Below are 19,546 nucleotides of genomic sequence, written 5' to 3' on the forward strand. Positions count from 1 at the left end.
GCGGGGGAGTGGGGGGTGTGGGGGAGTGGGGGGTGTGGGGAGTGGGGGGTGTGGGGAGTGGGGGGTGTGGGGAGTGGGGGTGTGGGGGGCGTGGGGAGTGGGGGGCGTGGGGAGTGGGGGTGTGGGGGGCGGGGGACTGTAGGGGGCGGGGGAGTGGGGGGTGTGGGGAGTGGGGGGTGTGGGGAGTGGGGGGTGTGGGGAGTGGGGGGTGTGGGGAGTGGGGATGTGGGGAGTGGGGATGTGGGGAGTGGGGGGTGTGGGGAGTGGGGGGTGCGGGGAGTGGGGGGTGCGGGGGAGTGGGGGGTGTGGGGAGTGGGGGTGTGGGGAGTGGGGGGTGTGGGGAGTGGGGGTGTGGGGAGTGGGGGGTGTGGGGAGTGGGGGTGTGGGGAGTGGGGGGTGTGGGGAGTGGGGGTGTGGGGAGTGGGGGGTGTGGGGAGTGGGGGGTGTGGGGAGTGGGGGGTGTGGGGAGTGGGGGGTGTGGGGAGTGGGGGTGTGGGGGGCGTGGGGGATCTGCCCCGGAGGAGCCCAGCGAGGCGCAGACCAGCGGGACGGACCCGGGGAGCTCAGTGGGGGCGGCCAGGTCAGCCCGCGGGGGCTGCCGTAGAGGCCGCAAAGGGAGGGACCTCAGCGGGCAGGGTCACCCCGGGGACTGTCCTCCCGACCTTGGAGCAGGCACCCGGGGCAGGGACTGCCAGGGGCTCGGGCCAAGGCCAGCGACTCCTTCATCCCCTCTCTGGTGTGGCGGAGAAGAGAGAGGAGCGAGGCGGCCAGGAACCGCGCAGAGCCGGACCGGGGCCCACCCGGAGACCCTGGGCGCTAAGTTCGGCTCAGGAGGAGGCTGGGGCGGCGGCTCCTGCCCTGAAATCTTGCTCCGGCCGCTGGGCCACCGCCAGCAAGTCCCTCGCCCAGGACAACTGCCAACGTTGAAAGGGAGGATGCATCCGCCACCCCCAGGCAATGGCTACATAGTAGCCGTTATTATCATTTTGAGTTTGGGATTTAAAAAACCCATTCCATAATTATCCAAGCACATGCCATGTCTTCAACTCAGTTTTGGATTCAGGGAGTGGGGAATAATTTTGTAGTCAGAGAACCTTCGGGAGAGTACTTCAGAAAGAGTCTTGGGCCAGGCCCAGGCCCTGCATTTGTAAAATGGAGATACTGTCAGGACCTACCTTCCATGTATTTGCTGGGACTAAGGAAAACAATGCAGATTTTTAGCACAGTGCCTTTCACATAGAAAGTGCTCAAAAATGTTAACTGCATTATAGCTAATCACAGTATCATCACCATAGTCTTTTTTAAACATTTCATCATGAAGTTATCTTTTAAAAATCTTTTCCAAATTTTATGATCATTGGTTACCATTTCCACCCCAATGAGACAAATTAATCAGGATTGTATTGGCTGATGAAAAATATTTACCACCGGTCTATTCTGTGTAGCTTTACTAGACTGTTCTAGTGTTGTCAAACCTCTACTGTCCTATTAGGATACTTCAGGACGTTGTTTTTAGTTACTGTATATATAGACTCTCAACACAGTGGCTCTTAACGGGATGATTTTGCTCCCCAGGCAATATCTGGAGACGATGTTGTCACAACTGGAGAGGGGGTTGCTAATGGCATCTGGTGGGTGATGGCCAGGGATGATGTTAAATCTAAAATGCGCAATATAGCCCACCAAAGAAAGACAAGCCCAAAATGTCAATGGTAGTGAGATGGAGACACTCTGCCCTGACAGCTCTTTCTCCTGCGGTCTCTCCTGAAGAAACGCCAAGGGAACCAAGGTCTGATGTCTCTGTGGTCCGTTGCATCGGGAACCGTTTCTGAGAAAAGCAAGTTGTGGGGACCGGCAACGCTGTTTTTAGCACAGAACAAAATCACAGAGGACCGAAGCCCTAGTAACCCTCCCTCCTTCCCACTGGGCGTACCCCTCTGGCTTCCGTCTCCTGGCAGGGTTTGTGCAAAGCCGCAGCTAGAGCAACATTTTGTTATAATCAAACCTCCAAAAGAATCCATGGAACACTGTGGCCCGTCTGCAAAGGCCAGAGGGGGGAAGGGATTGTGTTTGGGGGGCTGATTACGCTGACCTTTCAACCCTTCTTGGCAATGTTTGCTGGCCAGAAAGCAAAGCCAGCTGGAACTTGGACGGTGCTTTCCACAAACAGACAACACAGACTGTTATCTCCTAAATTGGAGGCTTTCTGCAGTGTCTTCTCATGTGGGCACTGGGCTCAGGCAGGAAGACCACCCACAGGCAAACACACAGCACCTCCCAGGGAGGCCTCGAATCACCCACCGCTCTCACCACCTGTTCTGGGGCCCGGCTATCAGATGGGAAGGAGCCAGTTAATAACCGTTTATAAGCTATAAATGGAAGTGGCCATGGCAGGGAGCTGATAAACATTTGGGGGCCAATTATTTGTGTAGCTGACTGTCATTTGCACCCGCTCTCAACTGCTTGCAAGTATGTGTTTCAGGTTACAGGATGTCCAAATGGCTGTTTGTGGAGAGGGGTGTCTACTGAAGGGCCGTTGTCTGTGGTCTTGATCCAGACCACAGATAGTGAGAGCTGCCTTGGACATTTTCAGCCTTCCTAGGCATCAGATCTTTCTCCTTAACTCTGCTTAGGGGTCAAAAGAAAATTCCAAAGCTAGGAGACCCTAAAGTACTTCATGCACTTTGGAATCTCAAATCTCCGTTTTGATGGAAATGCATGGACAGAGTGCTCAGCTCTAAGTTGTTCACAGTGAGCTTTTATGTGCTGCACTTGTTAGTTTATAATGTGGGGTGTTTTTTCCTGCGAAAAAAGAAGGTGAGCATAGGGATGCTACATTTAAACCTTCAGCTGACAGCCTGAGGCTCCTGCAGATTCAGAATTGTGATTGCTGAGGTTGGCAGAAGCAGCATGTCGGGAACTCAATGTGGTGGCGACTGAACCGCCTTATGACCTTGGGTTGGCAGCTATTGGATTAAAAGGCTCAGAGGAGAAATTTGGAAATGAAAATGGTGTGAGGAACAGGGAAGAAGGGCCTTGACATTTAAATAACAAAAGTGACACCACACTGGTTCTCTCACCTGGTTAGTGGGGAGTGGGCAGGGGCAGCTGGTCCAGCCCTGCATCCCCGTGGAAGGGGTTTCTGCCTCTGTCTTCCCAGGGAAGCCAAAGCTTGGAACTGGGTATTACCGGTTTCTAGTGCCTCTGGGTGACGAGTGCTGGCTCCGGGGATCACTAATTTCAGGCAGTGTCTGGGTGTGGGAATGGTGCCAGGCAGGGGCCTGCAGGAGTCCGGTTCCAGATTCACTGCGCTCCTGCTAGGTGATGTGATCTTCGCCAAGAATCTGAATTTCTCTGTTGCCCCCCGTCCTTATTTGACACCAGGGATGCTTATGGCTCAAGACACTGCTGGAAGCTACAGAAGTTTGGCATACAAACCACCCTCAGGGGATAAATGCTTGCCCTGGAGATAAACCTTATCTCTGACAAGATTATCAAGTAGTCAAGGCCACATAGGAAAAGCCAGTAGTGCTACAGGGAATAAACGGTGCCAGGGTTTAGTCAAGGGAGGGACGGGGTTCTGGAGAGAGAGTGAAGACTTCAGGGAGGAGATTTGACTTGAGAGAAGCCACCTTGAATGGTGACCTGCTGGCCGGATGCTCAGCAACAGGTGTTCACAGTGGCTTTCCAAGGGACAATCCACTTATCTGTCCTAAAGGAACAGGAAGGGGTTGTGCACGTTAACCTTGGGGAGGCAGATTGTGATCAGATTGTGAGGGGCTTGAGTCTTCGGTGAGGAGCTCAGTCTCTTCCTTGTCATATCTTACGAGGAAGTACTGGAAAGCAGTGATGCCAGGCAGGTGGGTCTGGTGGAAAGGTGAGACACTCAAGATAGAGATGGCTGCTGATCCAGGCACAAGGGTGAGCAGCTCAGAGGCAGTTGGAGTGGAGAGGGGGGTCTTGGGGGACTGCAGAGATCCTAGAGGAAGAGCCAAGGGACTCAATGAGGAGGCAAGACCAGGCCCAACCCTGAAGGCACAGCACCTTCCACAGAAGCTAGCAAGGCCTGAAGAATGAAAGGAAGGCATCGTTTCATATACCTTGAATTTGGGGCAAAACATTCAAATAGAAATGCCCAGTTACAAGTTGGAATGGCAGAACTGGAGTTGGAAAGTGTTTCTGCTTCTCGATGCCCCTACTAGATTGCTAGCACTTCAGAGGCACCAGGAATGTTCCAGGACGGCATGAGCATTAGAGCGGGCACCAACCATGAAATACATCATTAGCTAGCACTTTCCGAAGGCATGCTCTTGTTAGGCCACAGGCCTGCAACAGCAGGATTACGATAGTCATAATTTCAGGTCCAGAAACTGAGGTTCAGAGAAGTTGGGAAATTTATCCAAGATCACACAGCTTGTACGTGGTTGAATTGGGATGTGAATTCAGGGCTAGCTGTTGCTGAAAGCCATAGCTTTCCTTTTCTCCCTCACATCCTCTCTTGGCCATTTTTATGCAGGAACTCTTTCATACTGAGCTTTTACTTCTCTGTAACTTACACAATGCCTTGGGTCAGGTTTTCGATATGTGTGTTTTATTAATCCTTTTTTCTGCTACCAAATTTCTTACAAACAAATATCCAGAGTTTATTAGCCAACTATTTTAAAAAGTAAAACAAAAACAACAACAACAGAAATCTTGCCTCTTTTTCTTAAAAGTTTACAAATTCAAGACATCAAATTCATCATTCTTTATCAAGTTAAAAAATTACACTGTGTTTTATTTGGCAAAGCAAAGGGAATTTCTGAAAGACAAGAGACAATATAAATTTACTCCTTGTCTTTATTAGGAAGTATTTATCTAGAAGATTTTGTTAACAGAACCCTTTGGAAAAAGTTTACACATTTTCCGAAAGTAAAACTCATGGGCCTGTCTTCCATGTAGCTCTCAGGCCAAATTAATCCTTATACATGTAAAAACATGATTTACATATTGGGGAAGGAAAACACACAGATTATGCAAGGGCTCAAAATAGCTAAAAGTCAGCATTTAAAGTTAGTGTTTACCACTTCTATTCTTAAACTCATGCCAGGGCCAAGCTACATCCTATATAGTTTCAGGGGAAAATGAAATCAGAAACCTAGCTATGGCGATTTTTACAGCGTTGAAGTTTTTGCCAAATTTGGGTTCTGAAAGGAATTTTCCTCCAGGGCCTTTTGGCAGAGACCCTGCATTTTTTTCAGCTTTCCCCTGGAGCCCTTAGCTGGGATCCTCTATTGTATAATCTGTTTGCTTCAACCATTCCTGCTCTCCTCTTTACTCTGAACCACGGGCACATGACGTAGTGTTGGAGGAGAAAGCAGCTCTGAGAGGATATTAGGATGTGTCTCTCCTTCGACTACGAGTTCCTTCCTCCACAGCCAGTTGACGGGAGAGAAAGGGCCAATCTCTATTCATTTACTGGAGAATGAGCATTTTCTGTCAATGCACCTTGCTCTTTCACCCAGGGAATTTCTGTTCGCCAGAGAAAAACCCTAGACAAGGGGTCAATAGTTGGCTTGATGAAACCGCTGCCTCTGTAGGAATGATCTCTTTCTCCCATGAGCCCAATCATGAAGGTCAATATGTCCACAGATGTCTGAAACAAATTAAGTTAAGCTGTAAGGAAATGGTGAGACAGAGCTGGGTGCAGTGGCACATGCCTGTCGTCCCTGAATTGGCAGTTTTGCGTAAGGGAAGTGTCTGACCCTCTCTTCATATTGATTTCTAGCTCAGGCGTATGTCCATATGGTAATGGGTGATGAGACTGTAGCACTTGGCTTCTCTCTTAACCAACCAGGCCAGGCCTGAGCTCTAGATCCAGCACTGGCACAAGCTGGCTACGAGAACTTGGCCAGGTCACTCCATTTTTCTGGATCTGTATTTCTTCATCCATAAAATGGAGGGTTTGGTACATAAACCTTAAGGTTCTTTCCTGCTCTAGAATTCACTGTAACAACAGCCCCCACCCATGAGCCGACCATGAACCTTAGCGGATCTTTAATTTTTTTGTTTATTAGAGTCAGAGTCTCGCTCTGTCATCCAGTCGGACCTCCCGGGCTCAAGCAATCCTCCCGCCTCAGCCTCCCCAGTAGGTGGGACCACAGGCGAATGCCACCATGCCAGGCTAATTTTTAAATTTTTTGTAGAGATGTGGTCCCACTGTGTTGCCCAGGCTACTGTGGTTTTTGGTTTTGGTTTTGGTTTTGGTTTTGAGACAGAGTCTTGTTCTATCGCCCAGTGCAGTGGAGTGCAGTGGCGCGATCTCAGCTCACTGCAACCTCTGCCTCCTGGGTTCAAGCAATTCTCCTCCCTCAGCCTCCTGAATAGCTGGGACTACAGGCATCCGCCACCACACCTGGTTAATTTTTTGTATTTTTAGTAGAGACGAGGTTTCACCATGTTAGCCAGGATGGTCTCAATTTCCTGACCTCGTGATCCGCCCCCTCATCCTCCTAAAGTGCTGGAATTACAGGCATGAGCCACCACGTCCAGCCCAGGCTACTGTTTTTATAGAATATAATTTGCTGTGTGATGATTAAATCATGACAGATGTTTAGCTATTTTTTTTTCTCTAGAAAAGTATGATGATGCAGGGTTTTTCAAAAAAATCTCAAATGTAATTTGAATTATTTTATTAATCTTGCCTATTCTTATTAACAAAAGTACTGTTTTCTTTTTTCTTTTTTTTTCATTTATTTATTTATTTATTTATTTATTTATTTATTTATTTTTGAGACAAGATCTTCCTCTGTCGCCCTGGCTGGAGTGCAGTGGCACAATCACAGGTCACTGCAGCCTCAACCTCCTGGGCTCATGCAATCCTCCTGCCTCAGCCTCCCAAGTAGCTGGGACTACAGGCACTTGACACCACACTCAGTTAATCTTTTATCCTTTGTAGAGATGGGGCCTCCCTATGTTGCCCAGGCTGGTCTCGATCTCCTGGGCTCAAGTGATCCTCTCACCTTAGCCTCCCAAAGTGCTGGAGTTACAGGCATGAGCCACCACACCCAGACCCAAAGTACTAATTTTAAGGGTACTTTAAAAGTGTTTAAGCCCGGGCGTGGTGGCTCAAACCTGTAATCCCAGCACTTTGGGAGGCTGAGGCGGGCAGATCACAAGGTCAGGAGATCGAGACCACCCTGGCTAACATGGTGAAACCTCGTCTCTACTAAAAATACAAAAAATTAGCCGGGCATGGTGGTGGGACTAGTAGTAGTCCCAGCTACTCGGGAGGCTGAGGCAGGAGAATGGCGTGAACCCGGGAGGCGGAGGTTACAGTGAGCCGAGATTGTGCCACTGCACTCCAGCCTGGCGACAGAGCAAGACTCCGTGTCAAAAAAAAAAAAAAAAGTACGTGAGTGCTTTAAATGCTTTTTAAAGCAAAAAGTATTCTCCAGCATATCACCCATCCTCTCCACCAGACTCAGCTCTGAATGACTTTTGCACCCACCCCCGAGAAGTGAAGATGCGTCACCACTGAAACCTATTCAAAGAAATGTGCCATGTGAACACACCAAAGATGGCAGGCAGAGGCATCCTCAAAGCTGACCTCAAGGTTGGAATAAAGGTCGGTCATCTTCCAAACTGCACCTCGGAGCCAATAGCATTCTTTCTTTAAAAAAAAAAAAAAGTGAGACGAATTATTCAATATCCACAACTGGTGTGATAACATTCCTACCCACCCAAGTACCCATGGTTAGAGAGTTAAACAAAACATATACCCAAGAGAAAATGTGGAAAATGCTTTAAATTTTAGACTTCTATTTTTTCCTATATGGGAAATTTTCAGGAAACTTGTGTGAGACGAACCTCAGTTTGACATCTCAGGGTAGAGTTTCTCACTGTGTGATTGCAAAACCCATCAGAATTGTAGGGGAAGAAAGATTTCTTTCCTCATTCATCACTAGGTTCATGGCTGAGGCTCCTCTAACAAAAGACAGCTTAACAAGTGAGAAGCATACACGCTGATTTCATGTAAGTTTTACCTGACATGAGAGCTTGCAGGAATGAAGACCCAAAGAGAGTGGGAAACCTGCATATTTTTATGCTTAGGTTTGATGAAGAGTGCTCAGGTGTTCGGAAGTGTGATTGGACAGGGGAGAGCTAGTGGTGCTAGCCTGGGGAGACTTGCAAGGCGTTAGTTCAGGTTCTTCTCTGCATCCCTGCGTGTTCTGAGATAAGGATACTATCCCTGCATCTTCTGAGATAAGGATACTACTCTCCTCTGGGTATAGGGGGAGCCTCTCAAGTGAGGGTCTTATGACTGGCTTCAGGAGAGAAGAGCAGGGGAAAGTCACAGAGTGACATTGTGGGTTGTAGGATCTGTGTCAGGCGAGAAGGGCTTTCCTGTTTCTGCTATTTTCTCAAATGCCAAGGTGCCAGATTTGGAGGTAACATGCCTTGAATCTCATGAAAATCATTTGGGGAGCTTGTTAAAAATAAGATGCAGGTCGGGCGCAGTGGCTCATGCTCGTAATCCCAGCACTTTGGGAGACTGAGGAGAGGGGATCACGAGGTCAGGAGTTCAAGACCAGCCTTGCCAACATGGAGAAACTCCGTCTCTACTAAAAATACAAAAATTAGCCAGGCGTGGTGGCGCACACTGGTAATCCCAGCTACTGGGGAGGCTGAGGCAGGAGAATCGCTTGAACTTGCAGTAAGCTGAGATTGCGCCACTGCACGCTTCAGCCTGGTTGACACAGCAAGACTCCGTCTCAAAAGAAAAGAAGATGCCTGGGTCCACCCTGGACCTGTGGAATCAGAATCTGCAGGTTTCTTGTTCACCTGACTCTGATGAATAAATACATGAATAAAAGATCTGCTGAGCTTCATGGTCTGCTAATAGGGCAAGGGGCTATCGTTACAGAGAATTCTAGAGCAGGAAAACACTTATGGTTTCTGTGCCAAACCCTGCATTTTACTGATGAAGAAATGCAGATCCAGAATCACCAGGGAATTTTAGATAAACTTCCTAGCTAATTCTCAGACAGAGTAAACCCTCAGAAACTCGTCCTACAGTTTGTTTGTGTCCTGTGGAGGACGGCTCTTCTTTAATCTCCTGGGTTGCTTCTTGTCTTAAACATCAAGAATGCTCCCTGACAGCAGAGGAGCAGGCCCGGGAGCACTCAGAACTGTGGGGGAGCACTCGGAAGTGAGCGAACGCAGGCCCGAGTGCCCGGGAGCACTCTGAACTGTGGGGGAGCACTCGGAAGTGAGCGAACGCAGGCCCGAGAGTGTCCCGCAGCCCAAGGGCTCCGAGTTGGTTTTTAGCTAAGCCATTTGCAGTCAGAAAGAGGCCAAGAATGCCATTCTTAATTTAAGATAAAGGTAAGGCCGAAGGATGTGCGCATATTTGTGACAAGCTCAACATGTGCTGAGCAAAAGACACATGGCACTAAGCAACTCCGTGGGTTTTTTTCCCCCTCTAATGACAGACTTAAATTCAGTCTGAAAGCTGACCTTCGAGGCCCTATTTCATTATTCTAAGCCAGCATTATTGGTTACGGGAAATAATCCTGCTGGCAGAAGGAAATATGTAAGGAGCAGTTTACTTTAGTCTTTGCTAGGCATGTGATGTAGTGTGGGAACGAAAACAAGGGATGTTTCAGGTTCGCCTCGTGTCCACCGGTGAGATGACGGACTCACGGTTTTAGAAATAAAGACATCTTCTGCATGAAGACCGTAAGTTAAATTCCTAGGTCTTTGAGACCAGTGACAAAGGGGGAAATTGAGACAGTGAACTGGATTATTTTATTTTATTTTTGAGACAGGGTCTTACTCTTTTGGGCAGCTGGAGTGCAGTGGTGCAATCAGCAGAGCTCACGGCAACCTGGACCTCTCGGGTCTAAGCGATCTTTCTACCTCAGCCTCTTGAGGAGCTGGGACTACAGGAGAACACCAGCACACCTGGCTAGTATTCTTATTTTTCATTTTTTATGGTGGAGACGGGGTCTTCCTAAGTCACCCAGGGTGGTCTCGAACTCGGGCTCAAGCAATCTGCCTACCTTGACCTCCCAAAACACTGGGATTACTGGCATGAGTCATCACGCCCGGCCTGGATACTTTTAGACAAAGGAGAAATACCGACATTATTCCTCTAGAGTGCCCATGGTTTTGGTGAACAGACTCACCCTATTTTGTCATTACAGATGTAAGATTCATTTCAGAGTATCTCCCTGAATTTGACTAATTGACCGACTGATTTTTCCCTGGTTACCGTCCTTGGTTACACACACGACAGTATCTCTAAGGCTGCTTTTCGCAGCAGTTGAGTGTGGGTACCGGAGTCCCGCTGACTAGATTCAGATCCCAGCTCTTCTGCTTACCATCTGGGTGACCTGGCTTGGGTCCCCAATCATCCGGGCCTGCCAGGGACTGAGGGATTTTTCTGGATGTGGAACTTTTGGTGCTAAAGCCAAGAAAGAGCCAGGTGAACTGGGGCCAGCTGGTCATCCTGGCCTTTGAGCAAGTTACTTTACTGCTCCAAGCTTGAGCGTACACGCCTATAGTGCAGGTTGCCAGTCATCGTGAGTTACCTTGAGGGGCTGCTGGAGGAGTCAGGAGGTGCGGCCCTAAAGCAGTTGGAACTGGGTCTGGCACGTGGCCCCTGTGTGTTTGGTGTCACTTTTTCATCAGCAGCACTCCACACCACCCCCTGACGTTACACACGGCATTGGAGGGCGGGTGTCATGTGGTGGCAGAACGCAACCAGAACCGGACCAGACCACAGACACCACGTGTGGACGTTGTGAAGCGTTCACTGGAACCTTCCTTCACTGTGTGGTTGATGGTTGAGATACTTGCAAAACAGGTATTTGGTATGTCTTATATGGTAACAGTTGTGACATCTGGGCCCCAAATAACGAGTGTACCTGCCGGTAGGTAGGGTGGCCATAGACTCACCTGTGGGCCATGGAAAGCGGGGAGGCCATGCTCATTGTGATGAAGCTGGTGAGATGATGACCACGCCTGGGCATGGACGGAGATGGGACAGGAGTAGTCCTGTGTGCGGGGAAGGGTTTGGGGAAGGGGACGTCAGACAAGTCAAACATGGACTTGGACTCACGAGCTGATCAGGGACCTTAAATGTCACCTGCACCTGGGAGTCCCGTCACAGGAGGAAAAAAGCCAAGTCTGTTTTCTAAGTTCCTCAAAACTTAATAGGAGAGAAGAAAAATGATGGGAACAGTCATCAATAACAAAAGGCAAGTAATGGAAATATGAAACTGTAGGGGCCAGAGTTTATAACAAATCTCCTTCATTTGTCATATGCCATCAATTCAACACATTTATTGAACACCTACTATGTGCCAGGTGCTCTGTGCCACCTGCACTGGAGCTGTGTCCCGGAACACAACAGACAGTGCCTTCTACCGTAGTTGGGCCAGACTTCCATTTCTTCATTCAGCATATGGATATAGAGCACCTACTATGTGCCATGAAGTCCTCTAGGCACCTGCTTTGTGGCATTTGTAGATGAATAAACATGTACAGGAAAATATAAGGGCCGGCTGGGCACAGTGGCCCATGCCTTTAATCTCAGCACCTTGGGAGGCCAAGGTGGGTGGAGCACCTGAGATCAGGAGTTAGAGACTAGCCTGGCCAACATGGCAAAACCCTGTCTCTACCAAAAATACAAAAATTAGCCAAGCATGATGGCATGTGCCTGTAATTCCAATTACTCGGGAGACTGAGGTGGGATAACTGCTTTAACGAGGGAGGCAGAGGTTGCAGTGAGCCGAGATCCCGCCACTGCACTCAGCCAGGGTGACCAAAGCAAGATTACATTTCTCACACACACACACACACACACACACACAAAATTAATAAAAATAAAAATAAATAAAATATCAGGGACACGAGAGAATAAGAAGGCTCCGGCTCTCGGGACACCTGCTCTGGGTCTGGCCTTCCTCCACTTGCTCAATACATCTTCTCTCATTGAAGCTTCACCACAGTCTACCTCCTATTAAACTAAGCTAACTCACATTGCATGAGCTAACATATTATACATAATTTTATCCTCATTTTATAAATGAGAGAGTTGAGGCACTGAGATGAGAGCCCCACCCGGCTCTTCAGCTCTATCCTAGCCCATCTCTCTCAAGGCCTCAGGCAATGCCGGGGGGTACTTTAGGTTGTTGCACCTGTGGAATTGCTGCCGCTTTCTAGTGGGCAGAGGCCAGAGATGCTGCTAAACATCCTACAAGGCACAGGATAGCCCCATAACAGAGAATTCTCTAGCCCCAAAGGGCCTGAGTGCCGGGTGGAGACACCCTGCTCTCGAATGCCCGGGGAGAGGGCTTGTGGGAGGCCTCTGTGCTCTTCCAGGTTTGGGCTGCGTCCATGGCCACGCAGCTGTCTGGGAACAGCAGGGGCAAAGGCCCCGGCAGGATGGGCATTGGCCTGGGCACGGAGGACATCCAGGAGGAGGTGACAGAGGCGGAGGGTGGGGAGAGTGGGGAGCTGTGGCCAAGGTCCAGGAGTGGGCATTGACCCTTGAGTGTCATCGGGAGCCACTGGAAGGTCATAAAGTATGAGATTATAGATGGCTTTTTATTGTTCTTTTGCTTATTTCTATTTTTTGACTGCTGTGGGCTGAATTATGTCCCCTGCAAAGCTCAGGTGTTGAAATCCTAAGCCCCAGTGCCTCAGAATGTGACTAGATTTGGAGATAGGGTCTTTACAAGGTAATGAAGTGGAAGTGAGGTAATTAGGGTGGACCCTCCTAATCCACTGTGACCAGTCCCCTTATAAAAAGAAATGAGGACACACACACGTTTGCACACAGGGAAGACTCTGTGAAGACACAGGGAGGAAAGGACGGCCATCTACAAGCCATGGAGAGAGGCCTCAAGAGCAAACAGCCCCTCCCACACCGTCATCTCAGGTTCCTGTCCTCTAGAATTGTAAGAAAATACGTCTCTGCTGTCTCAGCCACTCAGGCTGTGGGACTTTGTTATGGCAGCCCTGGCAAACTCACGCAGTGGCTGTTCTCCAGGAGAGAAATACGTGTACACAGCCGTAATGTTACAGAACCCACCCGTCCGCCATTCCACCCCCGCTGCCAAAAAATTTAAAAAAAAACAAAAAAACAGTAAAAATGCTTTAAAAGGATGAGTCAAAGGAGACACCGTCAACACCCTGGAGATTCCATGCAGAAAGGAAAGCTCCGTCTAAAATCTAGCTGTAGGGATGTGAGGAGAAATCATTTTCCAGAAACATGGATCCCCCAAGAGGAATTACAGGTAGGACATTTCAGCGTCTCCGGCCTGACAAGTCCAGACACGCGCGCATCTCACCGTGAAGGCGGACAGTGCTCAGCACACCCAGCCTTCAGAGGATTCAGTCTGGAGAGAAGCACGCAGGGCTGCGGTGGATGTATTCACACCGTAACCACCACCTGCCTCCTTCTGATGAGTTTTGAAACTGCTTTGGAAAAGGCAGTGGTTTACAAAGGGCATTCAAGGTTACAACAGGGGTGGCATCATAGACGAGAAAGAAAGAGAAAGGACGAGGAGGAAGGGAGGGAGGGAGGGAGGGAGGGAGGGAGGGAGGGAAATAAACGACTCAAACGTTTAGCAGACAGTTTCAAATGGCCACTATGGGTGGTTGTCAAAATGAGAAGGGGAGTTGTGAAGAAAATATATAATAAAACATCCACAGTGGGCTAAGGAGGAGGGGCCAAGGAAGCCTGTGTTAGCCCAGGTTACTTTGCACTTGGATGCATTTAGAGTGCTGTTGGTTTGCACACCGCAGACATACTGTGCAGCGGTTCTAAATACCCTCTTAGGAATGGAATATGCACAGACCACAGCTGTCCCCCCCAAACTGTGCCCTATTAATAGTGGAATTGTGGAATTGCCTTGCTTGGATCTCGGAAGGAAAGCTCAGTTGCATCTTTCTGTTTGTAGTGCAATCTGACCTGCATAGACAGGACTGGAGTGAGGCTGTTTGAAATTTCTTTAATTTAGAACCTTCCACCATCATCACTTTATCTGACAGCTTGCGAGAAACCTAGAAACCATTCCCTCAGCCAGGCACAGTGGCTCAGACCAGTAATCCCAGCACTTTGGGGGGCTGAGGCGGGTGATGACATGAGGCCAGGAGTTCGAGGCCAGCCTGGCCAACATGGTGAAAGCCCGTCTCTACTAAAAATACAGAAATTAGCCAGGTGTGGTGGCAGGCACCTGTAGTCCCAGCTACTCAGGAGGCTGAGGCAGGAGAATTGCTTGAACCCGGGAGGCGGAGGTTGCAGTAAGCTGAGATTGCCTGTCTCAAAAAAAAAAAAAAAGAAGAAGAAGAAGAAGAAAGAAAAAAAGAAACCATTCTTTCTCAGCAGATGCCTCAGTAGAAGCCGCCAGTGGCTGTCTCCACTGACCCTCCCCACCAGGGCTCCCCTCTCTATCTGACAACTGCTGCCCATTCCAAATTCCCTGTAGTGAAAACTCCCTGTCCCCAGATGTCTCAGAGGCTGTGGTGGGTGCTGAGTCTGGCTGGGCCTGGAAGGTTGAAGTGGAATTAAAACCATCTGAGTAAGTGACCGTGGGTTGACCATGTGGTCCCGGCCGAGATGCAGTCAGTTTCTGCAAGAGGGTGGGTGATGGACACCTCCTCAGAGAAAGCTGGGAGGGCTGAGGCCGGGGTGAGAATGAGAGTGCCCCGGTGTTCAGAACAAAAGGAAGAGTGGTGAGGGCAGGACGTGTTGTCCCTTAGTAGAAAACGGAGTGAGAGGAGCTACGGAAATCGTAGTAGGCTGACTTTGAAGATGGTCCACAATTCCCACCTTCTGGTAGATGCCCCCTGATGTCATCCTTGACCTGGTATGGGCTGGACCTAGTGACTTGCTCCTGTGATTAAATTACGAGTGACTGTGACTTCTGCCTTTGCTAGCACACCCTCTTTCTCCCTGGTGGGCTTTGATGAAGCTGCCACGCTGGAGAGGCCCACACGGCAGGGGACTGTGTCTTCTGGCCAACAGCTGGCAGGGAACTGGGTCCTGCCACCACTGGCAGGCCAACCACGGAGCAAGCCTGGAAGTGGATCCTGCCCCAGCTGAGTCTCTATGACAGCCCTATGGGATGGGACACTGGGAGCCCACACCATGATCCCAGCCTATGAGAGACCCTGAGGGAGGGGTCCTCTAAGCATGCCCAGATTCCTGACCCACAGGAACTATGAGTCCAAAACATGGGATTTTTTTCAGCTATAAATTTTGAAGTAACTTACTATGCAGTGATGGATAACAGTGCAGACCCCAGCTGAAACTTGTATCCTCTTACTCCAGACCCTGAGTCAGAGGCCAGCCTGGTGCTACTGCTGGGGCAGTGTGAGCCCTCATTTGCAACACAAGAGGGTGGACCCCAGTCCCTTCCAGGTCGAGAACTCTACATACCTGCTGGCATTACCATGTAACGAGCTGTTCTCCTGCACAAAAGCCTTACCCTTTCTTGCCACTGTAGACCCAGGCTCGGAGCTTCCAGGTGTGCCCTAATGCCCAAAGGTGGGCACTGAAACCCTTTGTAAAATGAGATGAGCCATTCTTAAATCGCCTAACATTTGGAGACTAGGAGTACCTCTGAAACTATGAAAGCAGAAGCATTTCTCGAATTCTTTTTTTTTTTTCTTTTTTTTTTTTTTTTGAGAAGGAGTTTTGCTCTTTTTGACCAGGCTGGAGTGCAATGGTGTGAACTTGGCTCACTGCAACCTCTGCCTCCTGGGTTCAAGTGATTCACCTGCCTCAGCCTCCTGAGTAGCTGGGATTACAGGCATCTGCCACCATGCCCAGCTAATTTTGTATTTTTTTTTTTTAGTAGAGACAGGGTTTCACCATATTGGCCAGGCTGGTCTAGAACACCTTACCTCAGGTGATCCACCCATCTCGGCCTCCCAAAGTGCTGGGATTACAGGCGTGAGCCGCTGCGCCTGGCCTCTTGAATTCTTCTTCGGGTAACCTCCCTGCCTTGCTCTATTTTTTCTCTAACATTTCCACCATCTAATGAGCTTTATTATTTACTGATTGATGCCGTCCTTTGCACATTGTCTGTCTCAACCCACCCACATGTACTCAAAAGAAATTCTGCCAATCAGTAATCCTTGTCTGTCTGATTCACTGATGTATTCCAAGCACCTAAAATAGTTTTGGGAGCACAACATTTGCTCAATAAATAATTGCTTAATAAATGATTGTTTTGGGGAGGCAGGTAGGGTGGGGTAAGGAGGGGAAGGTATTAGGATACAAGTCACAATCAACTTTGAACTGTGCTGCATTAAATTTTTTTTATTAGGCTGGGCACAGTGGCTCACACCTATAATCCCAGCACTTTGGGAAGTTGAGTCGGGCAAATCACCAGAGGTCAGGAGTTCAAGACCAGCCTGGCCAACATGGTGAAACACCATCTCCACTAAAAATACAAAAATTAGCTGGGCACGGTGGTGCACACCTGTAATCCCAGCTACTCAAGAGGCTGAGGCAGGAGAATCACTGAACCTGGGAGGCTGCGGTTGCAGTCCGCGGTGATGGCGCCACTGCACTCCAGCCTGGGTGACAGAGTGAGACTCCATCTCGAAAAAAAAACATTATTAAATGCCCACACTGGATCTTAAGCCCCAGTTTTACGCCCTAACACGGAGCTTTCCAAGAGTTGACCCAGTACAAGTTATCGCTTCCTCAGCCCTCGGAAAGTCTGCAGCCCCTGACCAATTAATCTCAGAGAAGCCAGCTATGGATGGAATGTTTGTGTCCCCCCAACATTCATGTGTTGAAATCCTAACCCCAAATGTGATGGTATCAGGAAGAGAGGCCTTTGGGAGGTGATTAGATCATGAGGGCAGAGCCCTCACAAATGGGATTAGTACCCCTGTACAAGCCCAACAGACCTCCCTTGCCCCTTCCATCATGTGAGGTTTCAATGAGACTGAGGTCTGGAAACCAGGAAGTGGGCCTCACCAGACACGGCACCCGTGGCATCTTGATCTTGCACCTCCCAGACTCCAGAACTTTGGAAATAAATGTGTTGTTTATAAGCCACCCAGTCTATGGCATTCCATTAGACCATCAGACTAAGACAGCCTCTGTTAGAATCCCCAATCCCTGGCTGAGTGCGGTGGCTCACGCCTGTAATCCCAGCACTTTGGGAGGCAGAGGCGGGTGGATGACCTGGGGTCAGGAGTTCGACAGCAACCTGGCCAACATGGCGAAACCCCGTCTCTACTAAAAATACAAAACAGAAAAAAAATTAGCTGGGCATGTTGGCAGGAGGCTGTAATCCCAGCTACTCTGGAGGCTGAAGCAGGAGAATCGCTTGAACCTGGCAGGCAGAGGTGGCAGAGCTGAGATCGAGCCGCTGCACTCCAGCCTGGGTGACAAGGGCAAAACTCTGTCTCAAAAAAAAAAAAAAAAAAAAAAAAAAAAAAAATTCCCAAATCCCCTCCCATTTTCCCAGGCTGCCTGCACACATTACACCTTTCTATGTGACCCAGGAAGGCTGGGAAGCATTGGCAACGCTAATCAACCTTAATTATGAAGTTCAAAACAGACCATTTTTGAATATTAGTCTGTGGATAATTATATACCGAATTGGACACTTATTCTTTTTCCTGCCTAGACTTTACTACTCTTCTGTTAGTAATAGAATGTGTATTTTTCTAGAAGAGCCCTTTACTTCTCTGCTCCTGAATCTCTAACAACATTCGGGTCAGGGCTGGGCACCTGACTCCATCCTGGCCAATCATAGCATGGGCTCTTCATGGCCTCAGTGAGTGGTTCATGGTGGACACTTGACTCCAGCCTGGTCAATCATGCAGGACTCTTCTTGGCCTCAGTGAGTGGTTCATTGGTCCACTCAGGTAGACACCTGACTCCAGCCTGGCCAATCATAGCATGGACTCTTCATGGCCTCAGTGAGTGGTTCATGGTGGACACTTGACTCCAGCCTGGTCAATCATGCAGGACTCTTCTTGGCCTCATTGAGTGGTTCATTGGTCCACTCAGGTAGACACCTGACTCCAGCCTGGCCAATCATAGCATGGACTCTTCATGACCTCAGTGATTGGTTCATGGTGGACACCTGACCCAGGCCTGGCCAATCAGAGGATGGATTCTCCATAACCTTGCTGATTGGTTCAGGGGTGGGCACCTGAGCCAGGACTGGACGCATGGATTCCCCAGGTCACAGCAATTGGTCCAGATTCCTGGAGGTGATCCAAGTCCAGCTGGTAAGACTCCATTTAGGGATGTTCCTTTGAATTGTTGTGACAAAAGCTTGCTTCTTTTACTGCAGTTTCTGCAAGGATAGAGAATAAACCTGAACCTCCAGCATCTGTCTCTGGATCATGAGGCTGCCTGATAAAAGAGCCTGCATGAAGGAAAGCTGAATGAAGAGGTGGAAAGATTGAGGCAAAGTTCTGATGACATCATCTGAGTGCCTGGATCCAGCTGTGCCTGAAGGTAGGATTTTCAGTTACGTAAGACAATAGTTTCCATTTTCTTGCTTATGCCAGTTGGAATGGGAAGAGTTCTAATCCAATAATGCACAGAGGATATAGCTTACAAACCAGCCCATCTCGTTTTCCTTGTCCTCAGTGCAAGGCAACAAAAAGATGCCAGTGCACATGTCACTGATAATTAAGTTAACATCGCATTATCTCTGACGGCATTCTGAGTGGCACAGTGCTACAGAAGAGGAACATTTTACACAGCCACGCTCCTGACTGTTGTCCCATTGGCAGAAGGACTCACCAAGCTGCCAGTTTGTCTGGTGTTATAAATGTCAGACCCTTGGTACCACTGAGCTACTTTGTAAACCTTAAGAGCACAGCGGAGAGGACTGTCTTCTTACCTGTGCCCACATGCACAGTGTCTTAAAGACAGCAACAGGGTCCTTTATGTTTCTCAATCACTGATCCGCAGGTGAGTTATGCGATAGTTTATTTAGCACAAACACTAAGTCTGAGCAGCAAATAACCCTTTTTACTCCGGATAAGCGTGTGAAACATTGGACCTTCTGGCTGAAACACCAAATCGTATATTTCTCATCCTGCACTCAGCCACTCCAGTGACAGCTACAGAGCAGGCCCGGATCTGAACAGGCTGAGGTATGTGACACAGGACAGCAAAGTGGGAAGTCTGCAGTAGTGGCGCTCAGGCCTGGGCAACTGGCGCGGTGTGTGGTCCAGGGAGCTCTCCAATTACACAGCCCTCCTCTCCCCCAGATTCTGACAAGTCCCCAGGGGGCAAATGCTTTGTAAAGCTTCCCGGGGATTCCCTGGCGACCCCCACTCTAGGCTGAGAATCAAAGCTCTGAATTGCCCTTGCTGTTGATAAGCCTCATACGCTAGTGCTCCAGGCCCTGGTCAGATGAGGCATGGGACTTAATCTACAAACACCTTATCTTCAAAGGGAAAATATTTTCATGATTGCCTAAGTAGTAACATGGTCATTACAGAAGATTGTAAGATACCAAAAGCTATACTGTAAAGAAGAAAAAAATCTACCCATACCTTGCTA

This window comes from Macaca nemestrina, chromosome 14 (genome assembly GCF_043159975.1).
Source record: "Macaca nemestrina isolate mMacNem1 chromosome 14, mMacNem.hap1, whole genome shotgun sequence".
NCBI lineage: Eukaryota > Metazoa > Chordata > Mammalia > Primates > Cercopithecidae > Macaca > Macaca nemestrina.